This window comes from Loxodonta africana, chromosome 10 (genome assembly GCF_030014295.1).
Source record: "Loxodonta africana isolate mLoxAfr1 chromosome 10, mLoxAfr1.hap2, whole genome shotgun sequence".
In the NCBI taxonomy this organism is placed as follows: Eukaryota; Metazoa; Chordata; class Mammalia; order Proboscidea; family Elephantidae; genus Loxodonta; species Loxodonta africana.
The window spans coordinates 108,631,935-108,658,206 of NC_087351.1; the positions used below are offsets into that span (position 1 = coordinate 108,631,935).

At 49.7% G+C, this 26,272-nt stretch overlaps 1 protein-coding gene across 9 annotated transcripts in view; it reads right to left on the reverse strand.

Annotated features, from left to right (window-relative positions):
* Window positions 1–26,272, reverse strand: part of SYNE3 (spectrin repeat containing nuclear envelope family member 3) — a 108,480-nt gene that overhangs the window by 77,797 nt on the left and 4,411 nt on the right. Inside the window, exon 1 of one of the 9 annotated variants that reach the window (XM_064292916.1) lies at window positions 1,132–4,335. The exons of the other annotated variants lie outside the window; for them this stretch is intronic. The gene's annotated coding sequence lies outside the window, so the exon portion shown is untranslated. Of the gene's footprint in view, window positions 1–1,131; window positions 4,336–26,272 lie in introns of those variants that run through there. 9 annotated transcript variants of the gene reach the window in all.

Below are 26,272 nucleotides of genomic sequence, written 5' to 3' on the forward strand. Positions count from 1 at the left end.
TGCAAAGGAGGCTGAGGGACTGCTTTAGACCTTGTTTTACTTTTTCAAAACGGAGAACATTATCTTCCATTGACTGAGCAGGTATTAGACACCAGTCAACATGCTCCATCTTTTCCTGGCACTCATTACCTTGCTTGATCCCTAAGGCAACCTTGTAAGGTGGATACCACCACGCCCATTTCAGAGATAAGGAAATCGAGGCTAAAAGAGGTGAAATAACTGCCTTTAAAATCTCAGAATTAGCCACTGTTATTGCCCAAGTGGCAGAGCTGGGATTGAACCAGGTCTATCAGGCCTCAGAGCTGCAGCTGACCCAGCCTCTTTAGTCAGGCTATGTGAGAGCCTAACACCATTTCTGCATCCAAACTGATCCCTGGGCACAATCCCAAGCATTATACAAGCAGCATGATTTTTTTTTTTTTCTCTCAAATTGGACAGTGAAAGAGAAAGTGAACTCTGCCTCCCAAAAGAGACACGGAGTGCAGCCCAACAGGGTGGGTAAAGGGCTGCCCGGCAGGCAGGAGGTCTGGCCTCCAGTGCCAGCATCACCATGGAAGCCAGGTGTCCCCGGGCAGGTCTCAGGGGAGATTAAAGCTAAGTGACATCCTTGTAGGTATCTAAATCACCTTGGAGGCCAGGGTTCTCCACCCAGGGGCTCATCATTTGGTGTTTGGAATGACATCTTGTGAAGGACGAATGCTCCCCCTCTGAGAAGCTGCTCAACTCAGTGCAACAACACTTGCTGAGCTGATGATACTCTTTATATCTGAGAGGCAGGTATAATATCCTCCTCCACGTTACAGATGAGGACGCTGAAAAGTTCTGTACCTGCCCAAGGTATCAGAACTAACACATGGTGACAAGGGCTCAAATCTAAAACCATTTCCCTTCAACATCCAGATGTGCTCAGGGCTGTGCCAGCTCGGGATGGCAGGTTACAAAGTTCCTGGTCTCCAGGACAGACGAAGACTCTGGAACCCTGGGTGAGAACCCTACGGAAGCCAAAATTGGGAAAGGGTTGTACCGGTCATTCCAGAAGCTTCTGGAACCTGGATGTCTTAGTCTCCTAGTGCCGCGTAACAGAAATACCACAAGTGGGTGGCTTTAAAGAACAGAAATTGGTTTCCTTACAGTTCTGGAGGCTAGAAGTCCAGATTCAGGGCGTAGCTCTAGGGGGAGGTCTACTCTTTGTCTCTTTCAGCATCTAGTAGCTGCTGCAGTCCGTGAAGGTCCTGGGTTTGCAGATGCCACCGCCACGTATGTCTGCTCATATGCTGTCCTTCCCCTTTATGTGCCTCGGGGTCCATTCTGCTCTTTTTCTAACACAGAAGTGATTAGGTTTAAGACCCACCCTACTCTGGTATGGCTTCATTAAGTTAACAAAAGAAAACCCTATTTCCAAACAGGGTCATATCTATAAATACTTGGGCTAGGATTTCAACACATACATTTTGGGGACACAATTCAACCTACAATGCTGGAGAATGGAACAATGATTCTGATTAAGGGATCCGTGGAGGGGCTCACGGAGCAGGGAAGGAATGCCTGACTGAGACGAGACGGATGAGCAGGGTCTGGATAAGGTGAGAAGCAGGGAAGGGTGTAACAAGCAGATACAGCAGCATGAGCAAAGGCTTGGAGGTGGGAAAGTATAAGGCCGAGTTCAGGCTGCAGAGTGGGCATGTGACGAGCTAACAAGGGGGGCCGGAAGGAACAGTGCCGGGGGGCAGGTCCGGTGACTTGGATAGCATGGGAATCAAAAAGGTGTGTGGATTTTAGTCTGTGGGCAATAGGGAGCCAGTGAGGGTCTGTGAGCAAGAGAGTGGCATGGCCCACTCAGTCAAAGGCCCCACAGGCAGCTGGGGCAGCATCTGACCAACTGCCTGGAAACAGCGTCAGACAGAACAGGCTCTTAACAATCCATCGCAAGCTAGACCACACCCTAGGAAATGCCTCCTAAAATGCCTTTTAGCTCTAAGGCATCCTTTTTATTGTAAATCTGCTCTTCAAAACGGAGAACAAGTTCAAGTAGAAAAATCTTTTCTCAAGAACTGATTGAACTTACAAACATCTGCTGAGCTACGGTGAGCAGCCTCCATGCCTCCCAAATGGGGTTTCCGAAGCCTGTCCTCACAGGCCTTCCCCCAGCAACACACCCCCAGGAAACACACCTTGGCACCAGCACTGTTCAACAGGTGTTCAAATGTCCTGGGGCGGCTGGGCGGCTTAAAACAACAGAAGTGTATTCTCTCACAGTTCTGGAGGCCAGGAGTCCTATAGGCTATGGTCTTCATTTCTTAGTGCTGCCGTTAACAGAAATACCACACGGGGATAGTTTTAAAGAACAGATATGTATTTTCTCACAGTTTAGGAGGACAGAAGTTTCAATTCAGGGCTCCAGCTCTAGCATAAGGCTTGCTGTCAGCTCTGGAGAAAATCCTTGTCTTATCTCCTCTGGCACTCTAGGTATTCCTTAGAGACCTGCATGCGGCATCAATCTTTCCCCCACTCGTGCTTGCTTCTCTGTGTCTCACCTGCCCTTTTCATATCTCAGAAGTCACTGGTTTAAAACACACCCTCTGATGATCCTACGACCTCATTAATAGAACATAGAAAGCCCTACTCCCAAATGGGATTACACCCATAAGTATAGGAGTTAGGGTCCTACACATATTTGAGGGACACGATTCAGTCTGGAACAGCCGAAGTGATTGCTTCTGAGGGCTCCTAGGGAGAATTCTCCCATGTTTCTCCTGGCTTCTGGTGACCATCAGCGCTCCTTGGCTCGTGGCTGCATCACTCCCATCTCTGCCTCTGTCTTCATATGGCCATCTTCCCTTTGTGTCTGTCTGTCTCTCCTCTCGTCTTTTACATGGACCCACCCTAGCCTTCTATGACCTCATGTGAACTTAACTGATAACATTTGAAAAGACCCTATTTCCAAGCGAGGTGATGTTCACAGGTATTTGGGGGCGGGGGGCAAGGGGTAGAAACTTTAACATGTCTTTTTCAGAAACACAGTCCATAACAACAGGTAACATGTCTCCTGCCTGCCCCTACCCCATCCCCCACCCTGGGGGTTTCTCTGTGGCCATGTGATTGCCCCAATGGGCATGAAGGCCACTCATGGGCCTTGACCTTTGAATGCCAGAGGAGGCTCTGTGGGTTGGGTCAATGCCACCAACTTTCAATGACAAAGTCCCCATGTGTGAGGCCATGGACTGTGTGCGAGGCACTGGGCAGACACTGTGCATCCATTACTGCACTGAAGACCACCATCAACCACCAAGGCAGGTGTGGTGGCTCCCCGTTACAAATTAGGAAACAGGCTTGGAGAAGGCCAGTCTCCTGCCTACGTGGGCAGCTGCTAACAAAGGTGCAGAGTTGGAAGCAGGCCCAGGCTGTGTGCTCCGGCGCCCGTGCCATGCTGCAAAACGGCCAGTGAAATGAGGAAGTGAGTCAGGAAGGCAGAAGGGGGCTCCTTTCTGAGTCAGAGCCACAGGATTTCCCATCATACACCTATCTGATGGCAGAGCAGGCAGGATGGGGGGTACCCCACGGGCTCCAGCTGCTGGAGAGTCCCAGCCCAGGCCAGGGCCTCTGGCGAGCATGCCAGGGCAGGACAAGCTTGAGAGGAACACAAGGCTCCAGGTTATTGCTGGGGGGCCTGAAGATGCCTCCTCAGTAGGTCTTGAAATGAATCAAACAGAGCAGCCCACACAGGGGCTCTGGCCAAGCTGTGGGGCCTAGGCCCCAGTTCCAGGAACTGACGGGGCTGAGCAAACCCCCCACCCACCCCTTCGCTCTCACTCCGCCTCTTCACACCTCCTCCCTGCACCCAGACAGGCTGTGAGGATGAAAGGCATATCCTCAAGGGACCCAGAGAACAAGCAGGGTCAGGCTGGGCTCATGTCCCATTCACCTGAGGACCAAAGTATGGGGTCACAGAATTAATTGACTGAGGGACAAATTGTATTTCAACACCGACTCTGAACCATATGCGGTGGTTAGCCCTGAAGATCACAGACAGAACGGAGCAGACGAGACTTGTTGCCCTGATAAAGCTCCAACTCACAGCTCAAAGTCCCCCCTTTCTCTGCTGGAAAATGGCTGTGGCATCCGGAGCACTCTCAACACCTTGGACTCCCACACAGCGCCCCCCCATCCCCACCATCTCTATATGGGCCTTGTTGACAGGAGGCCTTCTAGTACTCACCAACTCACAAACGTCCCGTGGGAAGCGTTCACTAAATTCGCTTTGCAAAATGTCTCTGGGGACCAGGGATTCTAACTACAGCCTCAGAACACACACTGGGGCCTCGGGCTGGGCTGTGAGGGCCCCATAAAAAAAAAAAAAAAAAAAATTTTTTTCCCCCCTGAAATCTTACCCAGCATTTTGTGCAAATGCTGGGTCCCCTGGTGGGAAGGTCTTCTGTTCTCCTCAGCTTCCCAAGGCCCTCAATCCCAGGAAGGCTAAGAACCCTTCATACTGAGCACACCAAGGACCCCCGGCTCAACCGCCGACTGTTGTCTGGCGTTCAAATAGTATTTTCCGGACCAAGAGCCATGAGTTTCTCAGTCCTCTGCACTTTCTCTTCATTTCCACTACCAGCATCAGCAGCTAATAACTGAAAGGTTGGCAGTTCAAGTCCGCTCAAAAGAGCCTCCGAAGAAAAGCCTGGTGATCTACTTCCAAAATATCAGCCATTGAAAACCCTCAGGAGCACAGTTCTACTCAGACACATATGAGGTTGCCATGAGTTGGTGTCAACTCCACAGCGACCTTTTTTTTTTTTCTTTTTTCTTTCACAAAGAAACAAAGTTTGGGGTCACTTGAGCTGACTGGCTGTGTAACAAGGAGGGGCAGAGGAAAGCCACATCTGGGTGACATGGGACTACGGGCTGGACCAGGCAGGGCGGGACTCAGCCGAGGAGCCTCTGCTCCGGCCGCCACCCTGGCTCCCACCCTCACACAGAGTGACTCACAAGGCAGCATTTCCTGGGACACTCCTAGGGGCCCTTGAGAGCACAGACTCACAGCCAGCCTGCCTCGACTCAAACCCCGCCTTTGCTGCTGGAAACCAAGTGAGTTAGCGCCTCTGGGGCTTGGCTTTCTCAGCTGTAAAATGTGGAGAACTGAGCTGGTATTTGTAAAGCGCTGAGAACACTGGCACACAGTAGGTGCTACATAAGTATTGGTTAAACAAATGATTTTGTTGTCAGGTGCTATTCCGACTCACAGCGACTCCGTGTACAACAGAACCAAACGCGGCCCGGTCCTGCGCCTCCTCACAATCATTGCTCTGTTTGAGCCCGTTGTTGCAGCCACCGTGTCAATCCATCTCCTTGAGGGTCTTCCTCTTTTTTCCTGACCTCTACTTTACCAAGCATGATGTCCTTTTCCAGGGACTGGTCCGTCCTGACAGCATGTCCAAAGTATGTGATGAAGTCTCGCCATCCTCCCTTCTAAGGAGCACTCAGCCTATATTTCTTCCAGAGAGACTCTCTTTGTTCTTCTGGCAGCCCATGGTACATCCAATATTTTTCACCAGCACCACAATTCAAATGCGTCAGTTCTTCTTTGGTCTTCCTTATTCATTGTCCAGCTTTCACGCGCATATGAGGTGACTGACAACACCATGGCTTGGGTCAGGCACACCTTAGTCCTCAAAGTGACAACTTTGCTTTTTAACACTTTAAAGAGATCTTTTGCAACAGATTTGCCCAATGGTTTCTTGACTGCTGCTTCCATGGGCATTGATTGTGGATCCAAGTAAAATGAAAATCCTTGACAACTTCAATGTTTTCTGTTTTTCATGATGCTGCTTACTAGCCCAGTTGTGAGGATTTTTGTTTTCTTTATGTTGAGGTGTAATCCATGCTGAAGGCTGTGGGCTTTGATCTTCATCAGTAAGTGCTTCAAGTCCTCTTCACTTTCAGCAAGCAAGGTTGTGTCATCTGCATAACGCAGGTTGTTAATGAGTCTTCCTCCAATCCTGATGCCGCATTCTTCTTCCCATAGTCCAGCTCCTGGATTATTTGCTCATCATGCAGATTGAATAGGTATGGTGAAAGGATACAACCCTGACACACACCTTTCCTGACTTTAAACTACACAGTACTCCCTTGTTCTATTCGAGTGGCTGCTTCTTGGTCTGGAATTCTCATTTTTTGCAATGTTATCCATAATTTGTTATGATCCACACAACCAAATGCCTTTGCATAGTCAATAAACACAGGTAAACATCTTTCTGGTATTCTCTGCTTTCAGCCAGGATCCATCTGACATCAGCAATGATATCCCTCTTCCAGGTCGTCTTCTGAATCCGGCTTGAATTTCTGGCAGTTCCCTGCTGACGTACTGCTACAACCAGTTTTGAATTATTTTGAGCATAATTTCACTTGCGTTTAGTATTAATGATATTACTTGATAATTTCCACATTCTGTTGAACCACCTTTTTTCGGAATGGGCGCAAATACAAATTTCTTTCAGTCAGTTGGCCAGGAAGCTGTCTTCCAAATTTCTTGGCATAGACGAGTGAGCACCTCCAGTGTTGCATCTGTTTGTTGGAACATCTCCATAGGTATTCTGTCAATCCCTGGAGACTGGATTTTCACCAGTGCCTCCACTGTAGTTCAGACTTCTTCCTTCAGCATCTTTTTTCAGTTCTTGGCCACATGCCACCTTCTGAAATGGTTGAACGTTGACTAGTTCTTTTCGGTACAGTGACTCAGTGTATTCCTTCTGTCTTCTTTTGATGCTTCCTGCATCAGTCAACATTTTCCCCACAGAATCCAACAGTATTTCAACTCAAGGCTTGAATTTTTTTCTTTATAAATTATAAGTTTGTAAACGTAAGAGTGCTACTGAGGAAAAAAAAAAAAAAAACACAAACACAATATAACCATCCAACAAAAAGGAAACGGTTGAGGAAGGTTTGTGACATCCACTTCATGGAATTTTCTGGGCCATTTACAATGAGAAACGTGATGATGAACACCCTAACAATGCTGTGGCAGAAAAGAAAAACACTGTGCTGCAAAGCTCTACATGCTGTAGAGCAGGGGTCGGTAGACTTTCTCTGGAAAGCGCCAGATGGTAAACAGGTTAGGCTTTGAAGGCCAAACTGCACTATTGCAGCCACTCAACCCTACTGCTGTCATGGGAAAACAGCCGTGGATGATAGGTACACAAGTGGGTGTGGCTGTTTCCCAGTAAAACTTTATTTACAAAAACAGGTGGCATCTGGCCAGTAGACTGCAGTTCACCGACCCCCTGCTGTAGAAATTATGCAAAACCTCCATTAAAAAAGAAGAAGATAGAGACCGAAAGGGAACAGAAAAAAAAAAGTAAAAAAACTGACAGAGTGCTGAAATCACCAGTATATTTTTAAAAGTTGAATTTCCTTAAGATGGCATTAACAGCTTTAAAAAAAGTCTTACCAAAAAAAAAAAAAGGACTTAAAAGTTACCTGAATCCTAGTAACAAACGAAAAGATTGCACAGCTACATCTGATTTTGGGAATAAGTTAAAAATGAGTATCAGCCCAGCATTCACACTAGGGTATAAAGAAAAGTGTAGAAAGGACTGAAGTACGGACACTCTGGGACAGAACACCGGCTTCAACATCCACTAGCTGTGTGACCTCGGGCAAGTTTATTAGCCTATCTGTGCTTCAGCTTCCTTGCTTGTAAAATGGCACCTACAAGCACACAAAGAGCCTGGTACCGAGCCTGGGCCACAGTAGGCCCTCCGTACAAAGCTGCCATCTCTGGGTCCCACGCGGAGCCTGGCTCCTGCTGACGCTGCGTCTGGTCTGTGGCAGGGCTGGGAACAAAGCAGACTCCAAAGTCCTCCGGGCTTTACTTTCCAGCGAATAAAAATATCCTCCTGTGGCTTTCAGGTTTGGTTTATAAAATGACAAAGAACCACCTGAACCTCGTTTTTAATGCAATCAACAGCCCCCAGCTATGGGGAAACAGCCCGCGAAAAGGCAGGGTTTGGCCTAACCGGGAGTTCTCAGAAGGAGCCCCGGCGGTGCAGTGGTTAAGCACTTGATTGCTAACTGAAAGCTCTGTGTTTCAAATCCACCAGCTGCTCTGGGAGAGAAAGATGTGGAGGCCTGCTTCTGGAAGGATTACAGCCTTGGAAACCCTACGGGGAAGTTCTACTCTGTCCTACAGAATCACTATGAGTCAGAATCGACTTAACAGCAACGGGGTTACAGGAGTTCTCAGGGTAAGTTCTTGGGGTTGTACTCACCGACCCCCCAGCGAGGTCAGGGCCCTATGAGGCCTGGATCCTCAGCTGGCAGGCCAAATCCATGCCCAGCTCCGGAAGCTTGGTACAAGCGCGCCTGGATTTACTTCCCAGGAAATCTGCCAGACTTGCAGAAGCAGAGGGCCTGGGGTTCTATTTTCTTGGCCAAAGGGACATTTAAGGGCTTTAGGATCAAGGGCATTTCTGACTTAAACCCTCTGGTGTTCTACAGCCCCCAAGATGCTCAGCATGGCAGTGGAGGTCCTTCTCCATCCATCTCTGCAGCTTCACCTCCCACCTCTTCGCACCTCCTCCCCATGCAGCACGAGCTACCTACGGCTCCCTCTATATACCATGTGGCTTTTCCCCCTGGTGCCTTTGCCCACTCTCTCTGCCCAGAGTGCCCTTTTCTGCCTGGCTACAATTCATCTATCAGCTCTGGCATCACCGCCCCTGGGAAGCCTTCCCTGATTTTTTCAGGGGTAGAGGGCTGAGCACTAACATTGCTAAGTCCCTACCAAGTGTCAGACCCTATGCTTGCACACATTGGTTCATGGAGTCCCCCCACCCACTGTTAAGGGAGAACGATTATCTTCTTTTTATAGTCAAAGAAATCAAGGTTCAGAGTGGTAAAGTAACCTGCCCAAGGTCACACGGCAGGTAATCCTGTTGCCTTTGTTCTACAGAAGTACGCAGAGCCCGAGAAGTTTAACATTCTCCCCAATCTGCTGCTGCTGCAAGGTCACGTCCACTGAATTAGCTAGAAGAGCCTTTCCTCTGTGTAGCTAACTCCTGTCTTCTATCTGCAAGTCTCAGAGCACCCAAGACTCCCCAGCCTTCACCTCCCTGGAGCCCAAGGTCAATCGTTAACAGGCTGTGAAGATTATGATTAGTGCATGCCTAGGCCTGCCAGGGCTTCCAGACGCCAGCTTTACGGTTGGCGTGTGAAGCCAAGGGCACGGGCCTGGGACCGACTTTTGTTTCTCTGCTCTCTGCAGGTTGCACGTGAGGGTGTTACCAGCAGAAGCGAGCATGTCCCTAGTTAGACCCCCTGGGCCCCAGCACCAGTGGCCACCGCACCCAGGCAGCAGCGAGAAGCCACCCTCAGGAGTGCTGGTGGCAGCCTGCTCTGGCCCTGCCCCTCTCTGCGGGAGGGGGCTGCACCTCACCCTCTTGGAGGGGACTGTGTCTGGGGCTGAGCTCCCCGTCAGATGCAAGGACAATAGCCTACTGTTGTGTCCAGCGCCTGGAAGCTGAGCAAGCACCTCTCACCCTCATTATCCCCCTCAGTCCTCTCCCTGACCACCTTCTGCGCTGGGGCCAGGGGGGAGTTTCCATCCCTCCCACACTGGGGGAGGTCTGATCCACAACCGATCGTGGGGATGGTGCAGGACTGGGCAGCGTTTCCTTCCATTGTGCATGGGGTCGCCAGGCGTGGAGGGGCCGACTCGATGGCAGTGAACAATGACAACACCAGGGGACTCTGGGCTCCAGGTTCTCCCCAGCAGTCCCTCAGCAGGGCCCACGGTACCCCATGCCACCATGGCAAGGTCACCCACGGCTGCAGGAGGGATGGTCAGCACGTGAGCCCAGCTCTTTATCCTCTCAGGCGGGGGGCAGGGCCACATACACTTGGCTTCCCACACCAGGCACAGAACGCGTCTGACTTTCTAATGGGTTTTCACCCTCCTCAGACAATGCCGGCTTTAATGGGTTTCCTGGAAGGGCCTGATGGGCCACATGGTTTGCACAAAAGGCAAATGTCACCGTCCCCAAGTTGACCACACAGACAGTAGGTCTGTCACCACCCAGGGGAAGATGCATTCTTTCTGCCTCCACCGGAAGGAGGCCATACATGCTGGGCCAAGCGATGTCCCCTCCTTAGAACGGGAGCCTCCACCCAGCCTGCTGGCAACTGGCAGGGACCCAAGTGGCATTCCTCCTTTATATTTTCTCCAGAGCACACAGGGCCTTTGATACATTCTTGTTTACTCATTTGCTTGTTATTGAATCCAGATGATTCTAGATCCTTCTAGAATGTGTTAGTTCCATCAAAACAAACAAAACAACAAATGCCAGTCTCATCCACTGCTCCAGTCCTGTTGCCTATGGCAGTGCCTGGCACATAGTAGGCCCTCAGTGAAGAGCTGGTGAGTAAATAAACACATAAATCACTACTCTGTGTTCAGCTTCATTCATTTCTTCAAGAAACTGTACAGGATTTTTTTTTTTTTAGCTATGATAACAGCAGTAAGGCTATTTTAAATAAAATAGCTCTTCCGGTTTAGAGATACATACTGAAATTGTCACAGAGGAAACAATGTATCTGAGATTTGCTATGAAAAACTTAGCCAGGAGGATGTGGGTGATGGGATGGAGGGAACAAGACTGGCCACAAGTTTGTAATTATTGAAGCTGGGGGTCTGTGTATACTGATAATTCTTACTTGTTTATAGTTTGAAATTTTCCATAATAAAAAGGAAAAAAATTGCAGGCCTCCAGGTGCCAAGGACAGCAGAGAAAATACTAAGCCAGAGGCTTTCCTCTAAAGGGCTCTCAGGATATGAGGGGGAAAGACACAAAAACAAATAATCCCCCTCCCCCTCCAAAAAAAAAAATCCCAGTTAAGGAGTTGAGTGAGATTCAGATCAGAGGGGTTGGGGGAGGAGGAAAACTCTGCTCACAGGGAGGGAAAGTCAAGGAAGAAATCACAGACCAGGTGATTCTAGAGCTGAGCCTTAAAGGACCAGAAGAGGAGGCCGGGAAGGGCATGCCAGGAGAAGGAACAGCATGTGCAAAGCAGTAAAGCAGGAGTTAGCATCTAAACAAAGTATTCCCAGCATGAAGGAGGTGAAGGTGGAGCGCCCACCCTTCCCACATCCCTTCATCAGCATTAACTGAATAAACACTCTGTGCTCCAGCCCTGGGGATAAGCTTGGTTTCTGCCTTCAGGGTGCTCACAGATTCTGGGGGATAGCAGGGCTGTGACTCTTCGTGTACAGGGGCCCTGGGAGCGCAGAAGAGGGGCAGTGGGGTTTCTGAGGAGGAACGGAGGCTCACGGGAGAGACGACCCCTTATGCCTCCCACCAGTGAGCCCACCGCCCACTCCATTACTGGGATGGCATTACGAAGACTGACCTAGGGCAATCAACTTGTCCCAGTTTGCCTGGGACTTTCCTGGGTTTGCAGTCCCTGGGTGGTGCAAACAGTTAACACGCTCAGCTACTAACTCCAAGGTTGGAAGTTTGAGTCCACCCAGAGGTGCCTTGGAAGAAAGGCCTGGTAGTCTACTTCCAAAAAATCAGTCATTGAACACCCTATGGAGCACAGCCCTACTCTGACACACGTGGGGTTGCCAGGTATCGGAAAGGACTTGACGGCAACCGGTTGGTTCCTGACTTTTCCCACATCCCAGGAAAAGTCCTCAGTCTCAGGCAAACTCGGATGGTTTGTCCGCTCCCAAAATGTCTCCATTAAGAATGAAGAAAGCCAAAGACACAAGGGAAAGATTGGTCCAAAGGACTAATGGACCTCAAGTAGCACAGCCTCTACCAGGCTGAGTCCAGGACAACCAGATGGTGCCCGGCTACCACCACTGACTGCTCTGACGGGGATCACAGTAGAGGGTCCTGGACAGAGCTGGAGAAAAACGTAAAACAAAATTCTAACTCACACACACAAAAAGGCCAGACTTATTGGTCTGACAGAGACTGGAGAAACCCCAAGAGCATGGCCCCCAGACACCCTTATAGTTCCGTAATGAAGTCACTCCTGAGGTTCACCCTTCAGCCAAAGATTAGACAGGTCCATGGAACAAAATGAGGCTAAATGGGCACACCAGCCCAGGAGCAAGGACAAGAAGGCAGGAGAGAACAGGAAAGCTGGTAACAGGGAACCCAAGGTCGAGAAGGGAGAGTGTTAACATGTCACGGGGTTGGCCACCAATGTCACAAACAGTACACGTATTGTTTAGTGAGAAACTAGCTTGCTCTGTAAACCTTCATCTAAAGTACAATTTAAAAAAAAAATCCCCACTCCTGACACCTGCCCTCCTGCCTCCCGGCCTCTCAGCCACTCATGGGCAGGAGCTGGGTTTCTTGAAGCCTGGGTTTTCAGAACTAGCAAGGGCCTGAGCAGTTCCTTGACTAGCAAGGAGACTGCTCCTGGTACAGACAGGATGGCACATTGGACAGACTGCCACCTACGAGTCCCCCTTCTCTTATTAACAGTCTTCAGCGAGGGCCAGGGGTACAGAAACCCCGGCTGGGCCGCTGTCTTCCCACTGTGACCGCAGCTGTCCAAGCTCCCTGATCTGTTCACTGCTTCCCTGTCTTGGCTTTGTCTCCCAGGCCTCCCCACCCAAGGACGGGCTTCCTCCCAGCCTGCCTCTGCATGCTCAGCGAGGCCCATTGCAGTCGCTTGACAAACACGGGCTGAATTGAACGCACAAGTGACGAATGATGTCACTGCCAGCTCCCTTCTACAGAAGGGGAAACCAAGGCATAAAACTGGTCAGACACTCACCTCCAGCATTTGTTTTGCAAGAGTCTAGTGGTTCCATTGTTCAAAGTAGCCACCTCGAATCCTGTCTTCTAGAGCCTTCCCATTAGCCCCACAGGGTCTCAGAAGTCCTCTCCCAAGGGGACCCAGAAAACTTTAAAGTTTCCCCCAGACATCTGTTCCTGGGTTCTGTTTTAAGCCACAGCTCTCTGCAGAGCAAAGGTTCCCCCTAAACCATTAACATAAAACCCTCAGTCCAGAGCACCCCTCCAAACTGCCGGAGGTTGGTGAGATCCCCAAATGATGCTGGTCTCCCCAAGAATTTGAGACGCAGCAAGGGGGGAGTCATGGGAGCCCCAGTTCTAACCAGAAAGACTCCGGTGATTAAATTAATCCCATCAGTAAGCACCCAGATAAACTAGATTTAATCTCCCCTCTGTTCCCCTGCAAGGGCATCCTGTGGAAAGAGCTTGGTCTTTTGAGTTACACAATCTTCTAGCTCCATTTATTCTTAGCTTGTGGCCTTAGACAAGCTCATTAACTCCTCTGGGCCTCTGTCTCTGTGAAGTGACAAGTAGGACGTACTTAACAGGGCTGTTGGGTAAAGGGATACAGCATTCCCACCCATCCTTGTACACCCCTCTGGAATTCTTCATAGATGTGAGAGAATAAAAGCTAACGCTTGTTGAGATGGTACTATGTGCCAGGCACTGTGCCAAGAGTCTTATACGGATCATTTCATTTATGGGCTTGGTCCTACTATTATGCCTCTTCACAGATGAGAAGAACGGAGGCCCACGGTCCCACAGCCAGTATGTGACAAGTTTTCTCACTCCAGCTCCCTCCACTCCTAGCCATTAGACTATTGATATTTGCCGAATGGATGAATTAACACTAGGCCCTATTTTAGCCAGCGGATATAAGATTAAAGACCTGTTTCAGAACTGTTCCAAAGTTTCATTGGAACACAGCCATGTCCATTCATTTATATGCTGCCTAGGGCTGATCTGAGGAGCCCTGGTGGTGCCGTGGTTAAGTGCGCACTCGGCTGCTAACCGAAAGGTTGGTGGTTCCAACCTACCAGCTACTCCACAGGAGAAAGCTGTGGAAGTCTGCTTCCGTAAAGACCGACAGCCTTGGAAACCCTATGGGGAAGTTCTCAGTCCTATAAGGTCACTATGAGTCGGAATCGACTCATCAGCAGTGGATTGAGTTTTTTTTTTGGTAGGGCTGCTTTCATAATACAACAGTAGAGCTGAGTGTTCACAACAGAAACCACGTGGGTGCAAAACCAAGAATATCTACTATCTGGCCCTTTAGAGAAAAAATTTGTCCACACCTGTTCTAGATGTCTTGGGGACAATGTTATTTATCAGCCCAAGGGAAATACCTCATCTCACTCCCTGTCTATCAGCACAGCATTCCTCCAGGTCTGGGAGCCTAGAAGATTCTATACCAATCTTTTCAGCAAACAGTAACACAATCCCCTGATACCCAGAAGGGCATCAGGCAAAGCTTTCCAAATGCTAAGAGCTGTGTCTTTGTCAAGGTTTTCCCTCTGGAATTTCCCTTGCTTAGAGACATTTAAGGGCGTTTGCCATTAAGCTGAGCTCTTCCCCAAACTATCAGGGATGTTCTGCTAGAGACCCCCTACCCACACCCTACAAGACAGTGTCTGAGTCGTGGCTGGATCCTAAGGACTGGGCTCCACCCTGCCAGGACAGGACCCCAGGTCCAAGGTTTGACTCACTGCAGTTAAAAGATGACAGGAGTCTCGCACAGTTTCTCACAAGGGGGAGGCGCTCCCAGCCAGCCCTCCAGATAACAGGTAGGCGCCACCAGACACAAGCAGAAAAGGCTGGCTGCCATGTAGGGTCTGTTGGCCTGAAGCTCGGCTTCCGCTTCCCTCCTGGAGAATTTGGGCTGGGGGCAGTCGAGGCCCTGGGCAGGGCACAGTCCTGTGGTAAGCAGTACTCACCCTGCCCTGGGCCCATGGCTCCCCCTGCCCTCTGAGGCCCCTTTGCCACGTGCGGGGCGGGGGGGGTGCCAGCCCCGTGCATTCTGTGGCGTGTAATGCTGCACTCGTGACATTTTCACAGCAGAGGCTCGGCTCCAGCGGACAGTCAGGGAGTGTCTCAGGCCACCCTTATGCCGATTTGGGGATGGCAGGGAGAGGGACAACACACTGTTACTGAGAGAATCCAGCTCGGCCACCGTGGGTGGGGGGCCCTTGCGTTAAGCACCTGCCACCCTGACTCTGGTTCTTCCTGGTCCCGGAGCTGGCGGCTGGGGCACGGGGACATTTGGAGATCATGTGAGGCACCCCACGGTGGGCTCCCTTCAGATCCTTCCGGGTGCTGGGCCTGCAGGGGCCCTCAGGGATCATCTATCTAGTTCCACGTTTCCACAAACTGTGGCTGTCTGTGCCTCACATTCGTGATTTTAGCCACATCTGCAGACATCTGCGCTGTTACTATTTTTTCAGTATTGTTCTTTAAATTTGACCCGTACTTAAATAGGCTGGCTACAAGTCAGAATCGAACCGACGGCAACAGGTTTTAAGGTTAAATTTGGAGCCCTCGTGGTGCAGTGGTTAAGAGCTACAGCTGCTAACCAAAGGTTGGCAGTTTGAATCCACCAGCTGCTTCTTGGAAACCCTATGGGGTAGTTCTACTCCATCTAAAGGGTCGCTATGAGTCAGAATCAAACGACAACGGATTTTAAGCTTAAATTTATTTTAAGAGAAAACCTTTCCTCTTTACCTCAAATAGAAAACTAGGATCAGGGTTAATTGCCATAACTAGAATATCATAAGCAGTATAATGAATTAAAACAAAACATTGCCGTCGAGTCAATTCTGACTCATGGTAACCCCATGCGTTACAGAGTAGAACTGCTCCATAGAGTTTTCATGGCTGTTATCTTTACGGAAGCAAATCGCCAGGCCTTTCTTCCACAGAACTGAAACCTGTAACCAATTGCAAACCACTGTACCACCCAGGCTCCTTATAATGAATGTGGACAATGTTTACTTAACTCGGACACTGTTGCTACTTTGTTAGAGAGAGATGGGCACCCACTAAGAGAGCTGTTAAATGACATTAATGCCACACTGAGACTTTCTCCTTGACAAAATCCAGTGGTTCTCAACCGTCCTGTGCATCAAATCACCCAAGGGGATTTTAAAAAGCACAGATATAGGGATGTCACGTCCAGAGAGCTTAAAATCTGGGGAGGGAGGGGAGTGGGGGCTCAGTTGCCTAGGATGGAGCCCAGGTGGCTATGAGCACATTGCATAATCCAGGATTAAAAGAAAAGAATCAAGGCGGACAGGCACATGGGGAGGGGGCTGATGGGCACGCTGTCCTGAGCCTGTGTCTCCAAAGTTCACCTTGTCAGTCACCCGCCGCTGCCGGCCAAGCACTGGGAGAGCAGGCTGAGTTCTAGCCTCTACACTGTACTACGGACCCAAGGCTCGGGGCTGGAAGAAGGCTACAGGGCCTGGTGTGGTGACATCGCCTTTTTTTTTTTTTTCTTCCATAGTTAATTCTATCAAAGGAAAGCACTGCTTTGCTGCTAGAGATGCTAGGAGCCTGAGGAGGAAATGAGTGATTATAACATGTGGTTTGCACCCTGTACACACTGGGGGTCACCATGAGTCAGGGTCAACTTGACAGCAACCAGAATATACTGGCAAAGTGGGACACTGTCTTGCTACGGGGCCCAGGCATGGATGGGTTGACTCCAGCCATCAGCCTCCCTGGACTTGCCAGGGCTCAGGCCTCAGCCAAGAACACTGAGCCAAGGGCTGATTCACGAGCAGCTGTGCTGAGTTCAAGTCATGGGGGGCTGGAGGCAGAGGCAGGCGGAAGGCAGAACAATCTTCCAATTAACCCACATTGTCACTCACCTCCCCAGCTAGGGAACACCTGAGGGAAAGGAGAGCGCTTGGAGAGGCTAGAGAGGGAAGTGACAGGAGTTGCCGTTAAGGAGCACCACTGTGTGCCTGGAGCTCCACCTACATTGCTACCACATCTGACTTGAGGGTGTGACCAGCCAAGGTCCCTAGAGGTTATGTGACGTGGCCCAGGTCACACACAGGTGGCAGCACCAGGGTCCCAGCACAGGTCTGTCTGATTCCACCATTCCAAGCTGCCAGTCACAGACTTCAGGCCCGGGAGCAGAGAGAAACTCAGCCCAAGTAGGAAATCTAATTGTCCCTTGCACAGGCAGACAGGTGGTGCTTCCCTCTCTCGGAGCCGCGGCCCCTGGAAAAGAAACCAAACCAAACGAAACCAACACCAAACCCGTTGCCATCCAGTCGATTCCTTCAACCCCATGTGTTCCAGAGTGGAACTGCTCCCTAGGGTTTTCTTGGCTTTAATCTTTATGGCAGCAGATCACCAGGCCTTTCATCTGTGGCATCACTGGGTGGGTGGGTTTGAACTGCCAACCTTTACGTTAGTTGTTGTCATTAGTTGCCATGGAATTGATTCTGACTCACGGCAACCCCACGTTACAGAATAGAACTGCTCCATAGGGTTATCTTGACTGTGATCTTTTCAGAAGCAGACTGCCAGGCCTTTCTTCCATGGTGCCGCTGGGTGAGTTCAAGCTGCCAACCTTTTGGTTAGTAGTCAAGTGCAAACTGTGCCACCCAGTGACTTGCCCCAGGATGGGGCTGTCTGGAAACCCTGGTGGCGTAGTGGTTAAGTGCTACGGCTGCTAACCAAGAGGTCGGCAGGTCAAATCCACCAGGCGCTCCTTGGAAGCTCCATCGGGCAGTTCTACTCTGTCCTATAGGGTCGCTGTGGGTCAGAATCGACTCGACGGCAGTGAGTTTGGTTTTGGATTTTGGTTTAAACAATCACCTCACGCCCCAGACCACCTCCCAAGGGCAGGGCCGGGCCTCTGGCATCTTCCCACCCCAGTGTCCGTCTCAGTCAGCTCTGAAGAAGTGCTGTTGCCCAAGGCACGTGGTTATAGGCGGAAGGCCTGAGAGCCAGCCACAAACACTTGCCTCTGTGGCCCCCATGTCTAATCCCTGCTTCCTGTAGGGGACAAATATAGGAACTTAGGGGCCTCCCAGCGCCACCCTGTGCCAAGGAGTGCCCTGGCCAGACCTGCCTTCTTATGTATTCGGCGGTTTTACCCAGAAGGAAGCAGGGGACAGAGCTGCCGCCAACAGGCTTTAGAATTTCATTTTCTACAAGTTGGATTTAAAACCAGCAAACATATAAACAGTCAAATTTCGCAATCCAGGCTCACTACTGCCCGGTCCTGGAAAAGTGACAGGGTTGAACCTGGCAACCCCAGAGGGCTCACGTCCAACCTACCACCACCAGCTTGTGGTCACTGAGTTCTGGACAGCTAGTGAGCAAGCTGCAGGGCGAGCTCCCTGGAACCCAGGGAGGAGGGTGTGGTTGGAGGAGAGGGTGGGGGCTCCCGGGCGGACCCTGGCTGTGGAAAACCTTAGCCATTCCAGGGCCCGTGTGGCATTGGCCACACAGTAAGGATTTCCTTTGAGGAATTGACTCCAGTGAGTCATGGGGGTTGCTAAGAAAGAACTAGAAGCCTGAGTTAGGATGCCTGAGTCCTAGGTCTGAGTCACCACTCCTACCCACTGCAGAATCAGATAAGCTGGGTTCAATGCCCAACTCGACTGCTAATTAGCAGAGGACAGGTTACCTAACCTTTCTGTAACAAGGGAATATGATCGGAGCACACCTCAGCCGTTGTTGTGAGGATAAAGAAACGCGCAGAGAGCAGCTAGAACGATACCAGAATCCAGCGAGTGCTGAATACGGGCTATTGTGATGGGCCCTGCAAGGGGTCTTAGATGGCCTCCAGTTTGCCCTGTTAGTTCATACATTCATTCATTCATTCATGCCATCAATATTTAATTCAGCAGCTACTATGGCTACTGTTGGGGTTTGAACTGCATCCCCAAGAAGATACCTTGGAGTCCTAACCTGCCCAACACCTGTGACCCTGTTTGAAAATAAGGGTTTTCTTTTGTTATGTTAATGGGCCATACCAGAGTAGGGTGGGTCCTAAACCTCATCCCTTGAGTGGTGTCTTGTAAAGGGGGACAGCATACACAAGAACAAGTCACAGACAGAGAGAAGACACCATCTACAAGGATCCATGTACCAGCCAAGGAATGCCAAGAGACACCTGAAGCCACAGAAGCTGAATGAGACCAGGAGGGCTCCCCCCTAGAGTCGAACAGAGAGCACAGTCGTGCCAACAACTGGGATTCAGACTTCTAGCCCCTAAAACTGCGAGACAATAAATTCTGTTCTTTGAAGTCGCCTACTTGTGGTGCTTTTGTTACAGCAGCGCTAGGAGACTAAGACAGCTAGGCCCTACGGACAGAAAGAAATCCCTGCCTCATGGAGTCTAGACCCTAGGAGAGGAGATGGGGGGACAGTGGGGGTTCAGCGGTAGAGTCCTCTCCTTCCAGGAGGCAGGACCACGTTTGATTCCCGGCTACTGTACCTCATGCATAGCCACTGCCCGTCTGTCAGGAGATGCTTGTGTGTTGCTGGATGCTGAACGGGTTTCAGCAGAGCTTCCAAACTAAAACAGACTAGGAAGAAAGGCCTGGCCATCTACTTCCAAAAATCAGCCAGTGAAAACCCTATGGATCACAACAGTCCAATCTACAACTGATCACTGGGATGGCGCAGGACCGGGCAGTGTTTGGTTCCATTGTGCATGGGGGCACCCTGACGGGGGACACTCGAGGGCAGCTAACAACAGCAGGGGAGATAGTGTATAATCTCAACCACAAACAAACAAGGAAAATAATTCAGAGAGCGATAAGTGCTACAAAGACAATGAGATAGGGTGACAGGACAGAGTCAGGGAGGGGGACGGGCTGAGGCAGCCACAGGCAGGTCTGGGAGAGGCACTTTTTAGGCAGAACGAAGTGCGAGAAGGAAGATGGAAACAGGAGAAGTGCAGGGTGTTCAGGAGAGAGGGCAAGCGTCAGACACGAGCTCCAGAGAGGCCAGGAGAGCAGCTTAGTTGCCAGGCAGGCCCTGGAGAGGCCAGGACAATGGAGCATGCTCCAAGAGGACAGCCCCCGAAGGGCCTGAAGGGAGATGACAAGCATCCCAGCCTCAGGTCATGATTCCAGAGCCCACCTTTCTCCTCCGTGTCCTGGAAATACTACGATCAGCCCTGCCCAGTCCACGCAGGGTACTATGAGCACCAGGTCCCCTGAAGTTTCCAAAATCTTTGTTTAAAGTGTAAAGCCTTTTTTTTTTTTTTAAACTGTACTTTAAGTGGAAGTTTACAAATCAAGTCAGTCTTCATACAAAAAGTTGTACACACCCTGCTATGTACTCCTAGCTGCTCTCCCCCTAATGAGGCAGCACACTCCTTCTCTGTATGCTGTGTTCCCCATATTACTTGGGTCCATTCAACCAGCTCCTGTCCCCCTCTGCCCTCTCATCTCACCTCCAGACGGGAGTTGCCCACATAGTCTCACGTGCCTACGTGAGCCAAGAAGCTCACTCCTCACCAGTATCATTTTCTGTCTTATAGTCCAGTCCAATCCCTGTCTGAGGAGCTGGCATTGGGAACAGTGTGTAAAGCCTTTCAATTAAGTTAAATATGTATATGTTCTCCCCGAACACCCCATCAGTGCCAGGCTCTGAGCTGGGACCAGGTTATGGGCACGAAAACCCTGTATTCCTGCCCTCAAGGAGGTTGCAGTCCAGTGGGGGCTCAGGTACAAAAGCTGATCATTAAATATCTGGGCGAAGTACAATGGGAAGATGAAAAGAGAAATCTTCAGCCCTGTTGTTGGCTGAGGAAGGCTTCCAGGAGGAGTGGCGTCTAGCGGGTGTTGGCAGGAGGAGCAGGAGAAGGGCCATCGGGCGGAGGTGACAACAGAAGTTCAGAGAGGGGTTGGGGACTCATGGGTGATCTTGAGAAAGTGGGGCTTTGGATGGATAGCAAGCAATGAGGCCGGAGGTAGCCCACATTGAAGAAAAGGTGGAATGTCAGTCTGGTAAACTGGAGATTTGGGACTTAATTCTCAGAGCAATGGGGAGCCATGGAAGGTTAAGCAGGGAGCCACCAGGTTAAGTGACCCAGCCCCTCCTGGGCTGGGTGGGGGGGCTCTTTGATGAGAGACCATCCAGCCTTCAGGGCAGCCAAGAGATAGCCTAATTTCAGCCTCCCATTCTAAAGGGCATGAAACCAAGCCTGGCTCATGGAAAGGCCAAGGGCTTCTATAGAACTGTGGGTTCCTCCCACCAACCTAGAAGGCAAAACTCTGAGAAAACAAGGAAGAGGCCACCCAGTGAGTCAGCCTGTTGCATTATTTCAACAAATGTCATTTGGGAGGTGCTCAGCCCTTCTCAGATGTCAAATAATATTCTCGGCTTAATTGGAGACAAACAGGGCACGAGGCCCCACCTTATTCCGTCCATGCCTGGCTGATGACTGGCTGGCCGAACCCTGAAGACAAGCCTTTCAAATTTCATCAAGCAGCTATCCCAAGTAGTGTTGCACTGTGAATGCCAATGAAGCAGACTTGTAAGGGAAGGTGGGTGTAGGGGAAAGAACATGGGTCAGGAGACACGGTCTCGGATCCCAGGTCAGCCCCGAGGCACCTGTGAGACTCGGACTAGTGATTTCTGCTTGCTGAGCCTCAGTTTCCCCATTTGTAAAGCCATAGGCTCAGATGAGATCATCTCTAAGAAGCAAGCTGGCTGGCGCATTCTCCTAGCCTTCTCACTGCAGCTGTCACTTCTGGACACTTCTGGACACACAAACACACACAAACACACACATACACACACAAACACACACGCAACCTCGCCGGCCACAGACATTAAGGGTTTAGATTCCTAGTTTCTTAAAGCCACCTTACACGTGTCAAGTTCTCTCTCATTGCCAAAAACCAGAAAACCCAACCAGGTGCCGTTGAGTCGGTTCCAACTCCCGGCGGCATCATGAGTGTCAGCGTGGAACTGTGCTCCCCAGAGTTTTCAATAGCTAATTTTTCAGAAATAGATGCCAAGCTTTTCTTCTGAGGCACTTCTGGGTGGACTTGAACCTCCAATCTTTCTGTTAGCAGCTGAGTGCTTAACTGTTTGCACCACCCAGGGACTCCACGCTTGATACACTCATCGGCAGAACCGCTCAGTGCCCTGGGTACAGTTATCCCTGTTTTTCAGTTTTCGAACTAGGCTGAGAGAGGTTAAATGCCCTGCCCCAAATCACACGGCAGATAAGTGATGGGGCAGGGGTTTCATCCAGAGGGAGAGCTGCAAAGACGAGAAGCTCTTTCTAAGCGTGTATTGAACACATTCTTCAGTCTTTAGAAGCTGAAACTCCAGGCGCCCCAGCCCCCCTGGGTGGGCCACAGGAAGTGATCCCGTCCTGGATAATCCGGCACTGTTCTCTCCCAGCTGTCAGTGCAGGGGGATCTGAACACTGGTGGTTCTAACTGCCATGCTTTTCTCCTCACTTACGCCTCAGCTTCCTCTGTCTGTGACACGGGCAGTGGCGCGCCCAGAGTCATGGGGACCCATCCATTCTCGGTCCTGATGCTCTCAGGACACTCGCTTCAATTCCTGGCCACCTCCTCTCTGCCCATTGAAGGTACTCTTCAGGTCTTCCCTTCACAGAGGTGCCTGTCATGCCCAACAGGGCTTGAACGGACAGGTGTCCCAGGACTGATGCTGCGGGTGCTTGTTTTCCTGATGCCCAGTGGTGTGGTGGCAGCTGGTGTGTCCTGGCGTGATGCTCGCCTGGGCAGTGGAGACCTGGGCCCAGATCTCAGCCCTGCCTGTGTCCTGAGGCCAGTCTCAGGCCTGTGCACCTCTGTCTTTCATCTAATGCGGTGGTGATACCTCCCCATAGCCACGGGCTTAAATGGGTGGTGCAAATGGTTTGCGCTTGGCTAATAACCTAAAAGTTGATTTGAACCCACCCAGCAGCACTGCAGAATAAAGTCCTGCTGATCTGCCTCTATAAAGATTACAGGCACTGCAAATTGTGGCGCACAGCTCTACTCTGATGCACGTCAGATCACCACGAGTCTGAGCTGACCCATCGGCAAGCGGTTTTGGTTTTCACCCAGGCGTGTCCTGAAAGAGTGGCATGAAGGCAGCCCTCCTATAGGGTAGGTTTGCTTTCATCCTTCCTTTGACGACGTTTCCGTTCACACAGGGCTGGAAGTGTGTGGTCATCGAATGTCGTTGCTCTCTTCCGACTTTTTAAAAGCAGAATGATCAAATTAGCTTCATCTTGGAAACACCACCAGTCGAGTCTCACTGCCTGTCCTGAGGCGGAAGCCCGTGCCTGGCAGGAACCCTGGTGTGGCAGGCAGCGTACTCATCATGGGAGTCACACAGGTGTGGCAGCCAGGGCGAACTGTCTGCCCCGTGTAGGTGCCCAAAGTTGACCTTGATCAGCGTACTTCCCTAGGCTGTAAAGCTGGCAGATCGGTTCAGGTGACCTTCGGTTCCTCCCAGCTCAAACATTTCAGGGTTTTATGATTCAGAAGGATAAATCATTATTAGGGAGGGATCCTGAAGCTCTGCTTCTCATTGATCATATGAGATCATAGGGCATTAACAACCCCTTCTTGTTGTGTGATTTCCAAGTGGGAGATGACTTCTCCGGAATAAGGAGAAGTCGTGAGTCATACCATGGGATTTGGGTTTGTTTTATTTTTTTAAATCCAGCCAAATTAAATGTGAATCCAAGGGAAGCACCTGGTCTGATATTCTAAGGGAGTGTTCTGAAAATGGTCCATGTTGTTTTTAAATTTTTGTTTGTATTATTGTAAGACTTGATGTACACAATGGTGTGTATGGGGTGTGTGTGTGTGTGTATACACAGTCATGCATCCCTTAAAGTCCATGATACGTTCTATGAACTAGGATGCTATGTGATGTAGACATTGTGCGAACACCATATTATTTGCTGGGGCAAATAACCTGCCTCTGTAGTTTACAGTACTATTATAGTTTACAGTACTATTATAGTTTACAGTACTATATTACACACCTGGCAGCAAAATCGCTTCGCATACAAGAGACATGAGATACACGTGCTGCCCTTTGGGAAGCTGTTGCATTTGCTATGTTTGGTTATATCCACTATACCCTGTTCTCTGATTGGGATTTCTGAACTCTGTTATAACTTTATGGGATCATGGATGAAAACGCAGCTGGACGTTGCCTGAACCGACGTTATGTCTGTGTATATACGTATACATATAGTTGCTGCTGTTAATTGTCGTCAAGTCTATTCTGACTCATGGTGACCCCATGCACGCAGAGTAGAACTGCTCCATAGGGTTTTCGAGGCCGTGACCTTTCAGAAGCAGATTGTCAGCCCTGTCTTCTGAGGTGTCTCTGGGTGGGTTTGAACTGCCAACTTTTCAGCTAGTAGTTCGTGCTTAACCGTTATATACATATATACATACATATACACACACACACACTCATCATTTACAAATAGGATATATATATATGTAGAGAGAGAGGTAGAGCCCTGGTACCAAAGTGGTTGAGAGCTATGGCTGCTAACCAAAAAGTCGGCAGTTCGAATCCACCAGCCGCTCGTTGGAAGCCCTATGAGGCAGTTCTACTCTTCTTATAGAGTCACTATGAGTCGGAATCGACTTGACAGCAATTGGTTTTTATCTATCTATCTGTCAGTCTGTCTATCTATCTACCTACCTATCTATCATCTATATATTCTAATAGTAAATATTAAATAAATTTCTAATATATGTATAGTAAATGGAAATAAATTTCTCTATATATTGTATTTGCAAATGATGATGCATAAAAAAAAAAAAACTTGAAAATAAAACCCACTAGCCTACCACTCAACTGAAAAAACAGAACATAACAGATCCCAGTGTCCTACCGAGAGCCCAGCAGGCCCCTCCTCCCCTAAAGATAATCACCCTGATTTTGCCTTATCATTCGCTTGCCTTTTGTCTTTTTTAAACCCGTTTAATTTTGTGAAACAGAACATATATGTACAGAAACATGCATAACACGGGCACCTCAGAAGCCCCCTGGGTGACTCTCCCGATTACAAGCCCATTCGCCAACGCCCACCCAGAGGTGGTGAACTTGACTTTATGCTTGTTGCTGCCATTTACTTCTTATGTATGAATCTGTAAACAAGTCGTCGTTGGTGTGCTTGCCTTTTGAGCTTTGTCTTGTCTTTCAAAGCATTCTGGAGGTCTGGAAGTCACTACGCAGAATCCAGGCTGTAGCACGTTGATACACTTACTAGGCTGGTACAGGCAGTCCCCGGGTAACAAATGTCCAATTTACGTACAACCCGTAGTTACGAACCAGCCCCCGTGAAGCCTGTTACATGAAAACTCTGAAGTACTACATAGTTCATAACAACAAACGGAAGCTACTTTGTGACAAGCATCCAAACATTATTATTTCTGTATTACAATGTTAAAGATGTTTTAGCGTATCTGGAAGTGTTTGTTTAATGGTTTTTTACTCAAAGACAAGTAGACTGTATACTATATGCTAAGGCAAACACTTGACTAACTGATGTTAGATAAGAACCGTACCTAACTGTTCCGACTTAGGTACAAATTAGACTTAAAGACAGGCTTAGGAACGAACTTCTTCGTAATCTGGGGACTGCCCGTGAAAATAAAGATGAAGATAACTCCTATTCCTGGAGCGCCCACCCCCATGCTGCCATTCTGTTCAGGGTTGTCCCCAGTTTCCTCGTTCATCCTCACAGTCACCCACAAGGCAGATGCTATCATCTCTTAGAGAGATGACAAAATTGAGGCTGCAGCTTCCAGGACATGTCCCCCAGCACTTGCTCCCTGCTCACCCCCAGGACCGTAGTCCTCATGGGGCATCTTTACTGAGTCCTGGAGCAAAGATTCCCTGTGAGGGTGAGGAGGGCTGGGCACGGTGGGGCAGCGTCAGCAAATACTTCCCTATGCTCCTTTCAGGTTCCTCTCTTGATGGCCCAGTTGGGCTACTTTTATGGATTCCAAAAAAAAAAACCCAAACCCGATGCCATCGAGTCGATTCCAACTCATAGAGACCCTATAGACAGAGTAGACCTGCCCCATAGAGTTTCCAAGAAGCGCCTGGTGGATTCAAACTGCCAACCCTTTGTTTAGCAGCTGTAGCACTTAACCACTACACCACCAGGGTTTCCCTTTTATGGATTACAGGGTGCGAAATGTTCAGACCAATTTTTTTTTTTTCCAGCAAGTGCTAACAACTTTTAATAAGGACCAGGACCCTGCAGTACTGGTTTCCCAATAACTAATGTAAAACACACCGGTGCACTGGGTATAATGAAGAGCATCGAGTCAAAAGCCCTGAGTTCAAAGCCTGACACCCCCACTTCTGGCCTCTAAATCTTGATTTCCTCGTCTGTAAATGGGGCTCATGAGGGCAGCATTGCCTACTGTCAGGTTCACAGGAGGTGAGAGACAGGAGATGCTTTGTAAGACCCCACAGACACATCG